This window comes from Thermobia domestica, chromosome 9, assembly GCF_964235325.1.
Source record: "Thermobia domestica chromosome 9, izTheDome1.hap1.1, whole genome shotgun sequence".
In the NCBI taxonomy this organism is placed as follows: domain Eukaryota; kingdom Metazoa; phylum Arthropoda; class Insecta; order Zygentoma; family Lepismatidae; genus Thermobia; species Thermobia domestica.
In genome coordinates this window covers 4,565,319-4,569,496 of record NC_137462.1, presented here as the reverse complement: position 1 = coordinate 4,569,496, position 4,178 = coordinate 4,565,319, and positions in this window count along the sequence as shown.

Genomic DNA, 4,178 nt, shown 5'->3' with positions numbered 1-4,178 from the left:
ATTTTCGGCGGCCCACACCCGAGTATTCTGCGAGTTCACATAACCGGAGAGATGGAACCAAGCTTCATCTGTGAACCAAGTATAGTCTAGGATTCCTGGATTGTCATGCAACAAAGCTTGCAACCAACAATAATACATCACGCGCTTTTCCCAATCTGTAGTCTTCAACTCCTGGACGACTGTAACGCAATATGGAAATAGCTTGGCTCTTTTGGCGGCTCTTTGCACAGTTGACTTTGACATCCCTACCTCTTGTGATAATCGACGCAGGCTCTTCTTAGGGGACTGCAAAAGACGTTGCCGCACATTCTGTGCTGTCTCCTCGGACATCCGTGGACGCGCGCCTCCATGTTCCGTAAGCAACGTTCCTGTTGTTTCGAACTTGTTCACCAAATGATGTATTGATGATTTCGATAGTCCTTTACGGCATCCAAATTCACGTTGAACTGTCTGATACGATCCCGATATCCAATATTTTTTTAACAATGAACACGCGTTCCTGTACGGTGTACAGAACCATCCTCGCGATGCAGCGACTCGAGTCACACTAACGCACGCGCACCACGCCAAGCAGTACTTCCCCTGGCGCCACCTATCGTCTTTCTTTGACGTGTGCGCTTTTGTTCAACCCTTTCTCGTGTTTAGCATGAAACAAGGTTCGTGTATTGTGAATTTCATTTTCTTATGTACATTTGTTCGGAAATTTTAACGTTTTTTTTTCGGGTTCGAAATCTAGTGGGACGCACTATACAATGAGACTCAAATGTATGTACAGCACAGTATGAAAACGAAAAATGAAATGAAATGAAATCTTTGAGTTTTACGTCCCACGGTTATGCCGGTTAGGCTAAAGGAGACGGTGATGATGAGAGATGAGTGAAATGGTGGAATGAAGAAAGTGGGAGGAAACGGGAGAACCCCCGAGAAAACCCACGAGCACGGTGTTTGTCCACCACAAAGTTCACTTGGCGGGGGCTGGGATCGAACCCGGGACCCCAAGCACCAGAGGTGAACGCTCTACCACTGAGCCACCGCGCCCCCCAGTATGAAAACGAGTATCATGCAGATGATGATTAGGGAAAATCCCGTTTTGAACAGGTGACGGGGGAATCTGCTTTCTTCCCTTCGTAGCTTAGGGTTTTTAATCTATTCCACCGGGGAAATCGCCATCGACATTTAAGACGAAACTTCTTTTGTGTGCGCGTCTGTCTGTTTCCAGATAATAGGGCCGTTTCCGGCCTCCTCTCCAAAACTTAAAAATATTGTAGACCTTATAACTTTAGGCGAAATTTAGGAATTTCGTGCCGCAAGCTAGTTCCGATTTTTTTTTTTTTTTAAATATGCCCCTGCCAAATATCAGTAACTTTCGAAAAAAAAATCCATGTTGATAAATGTTGCTATACTTTTTCTTAATGCTTAAGAAACATTGTTTGGGATTGAAATAGGATAACGATTGGGGATAAATTTAAAATTTAACTCCAAAAATACTTTCACTTAAATGGCATAATTAACATTTAATACTAATTTCTAACGTTTTTTTTTCTTCAGTTCGCGACTTGTATTATACGAGGAGAAACGTTTGATTTAAATAAAAAAAATTAAAAATATTTTTTCAAAAAAAAAGTATGATTTTTTTTCCACCCTGATAAGTATCACACCGAATCTCGTGTGTAGTTTTCAATAGACTTAAAGATCATAATGTCGTTTACAGCAATTAGATATCCAGAGACGTGATAAACATGGCTAGAAATAACTACATAAGATTGCTCGCCGTATATCTGACATTTTTCGATTTGGTGCTGCCACCTGTGTATCATGGCGAATCGGTTAACAGTATGATCGGTGGTGGTGGCGCGGTATCTCTTAAGGTGAGTATCCGTCAAAAATGGTCGGATATAAAACGAACAAGCTTCTGTATACTGCATAAAATTATGTATTTGTGTGAAATTTTTATGATTGTTCCCTGCCTTTGGTGCTAATATTGTAGGATAGTTTTTTTGTAGTTGTCATTACAATTCCTTGCAATTATGTAATTTTAACGTGTTGCAAACTTTGCCAATGTCTGTCATATCCCCGGTACGGTTTGAGGTATCAAATTGCTGTAAACGGCATTATGATGATTACTTCCATTGAAAACCACCTACTTACTTGGATGCGAAACTTTTACAGGGACGATAAGGTACTTCCGATGTCCATCGTCCCATCAGTTTTACTAGCCTTTATTACTGTTATAGAGGTCTCCATAATTTATTTCGAATGTGTAGCGTTCCTAGCTTGTAATACATGATGATAAATGTGGTATCGTAAATTTTCATTTATTACGTAGATTTGAATGTGATAACCTAACATAGTGCCATTTGAAAAACTAATTTTAAGTTGCGTTGGCAGGTGCCAATCGTGATATTGTAGGTGGTGTCCTCGTATCGGTATTTACATAGCCTATTAAAAGCTACCACGGCACCAAATAAAGCTGACGTCGTGAGTTATCGAACATTTTGCAACGAGTGACACTGGATTTAATCTCCCCTATGTATAGGCCAATTGCAGAGAAGCTACCCTCTTTACGCCACAGATCCACTCTTAAAAACAGGAAGCTCAGTTGACTACGATTGCAACACAATCTACTAGCAGAGCTCATAGTGGTCTGGTCTCTTGTAAATAGTTGAACAGTGACCAAAAACCCATCATGCTCCTTTTTTCCTTTGTCAATTTCACCATTACCTCTCTATTTGTCGTTTTGTTTCATCTTTTCTTCTTCTTTTTGAGCTTCCTCCTTTCTTAGGTTTTCTAAGTATGCTTTGTAGTTACGGTAAGCAGACTTAGCGGATGTAAGAAGCTTCTGAGTAAGTGGAACCAGTTCTGGCCTATTTCCGAATTTCTTTATCCAAGACATATTTAACTTAGCATTGAGAGTTCTCAAACCCATGAAATATTCAAATTCATCACCTAGTCTTAAGAAGAACATACAAGAAGCATAACACAAGACGAACATGATGAACCACACACACACAACGTTGAGCGGAGCGTTAACTATTACGAGAGGAAACTAAAAGACTATTATGATAGAAGAAAGAATAGACACAGAAGGGTTCTCAACCACACCTTGAGAGCTGAAGTATCCACCAACCATCCACAGTGCTTTAGAAAGAATAAAAGCTGACAGTTTCACATGTGGCAACAAGTACTGAAGCTTTCAGAAGAGTAATGACTAACAAGTTTGTCTTTTTCCATTTCTTTTAATAATATTTTTCTTAGAAAACTGCCAATGCAAAACATAAATCACATGCGAAAGTTACTTTACCTACCAAAAAAGTAACTTTTAGTGACAAATTCAAAATTTAAAAAAAAGTAACTTTTAGTTATATATATATATATATATAAAAAAAAGTGACTCACTATGAGCCCTGTACTACTGAAACAGCTAAGTCGTCACATATCTTTCACATATTCTAGTGCAGTGGTTCTCAACCTTTATTGACTGACGGCACACTTTACTGAACATTCGACATCGCGACACACACGTTTGATATTTTTTATTATAAATAATAATAATAATATCTCTTATAATAGTGAAACCAAATAGCTTTTATAATTACTATATAGCACTGAGCGTTATTGCTACCGCTGGAGGTTGTTGACTGCTACAGTATGTCTCGATTTTAGCTAATTATTAATAAATTCTTCACGATTTTTAACTTCTAAAATTTCGCGACATATCTTAAAGGACTGCGTGACACACTAGTGTGTCGCGACATATCAGTTAAGAACCACTGTTCTAGTGCATACAAAGGCTAGCACGTTAGGAGAAATAGACATCGTTAGTGCCAAGACATTCAGGACAGCAAGAAACACCATTCGTTATAACTGAACTGAAAATTTGTAAATTTTGAAACACAGATAAGACACTTTGTTTCTATTAAGCAAACAAACAAAGTGAGGTTCGTGAAATATTATGTAGAAAAATATCATCTCAAGACGCAATATACATGTAACAATATTTGCCTCTTTTAAAATATATTACTCATGTTGTCCGAAGCATCGTACTAAACATACAAATACAGCAAGAGAAGAATTTAAATCATTTTTGTCTTGAACAATGCATACAAAAATAGTCTAAAATACAACCAGAACTGTCCGCTCTTAAGGGCAAGATTCAGAAGGGAAATCATACAACAACA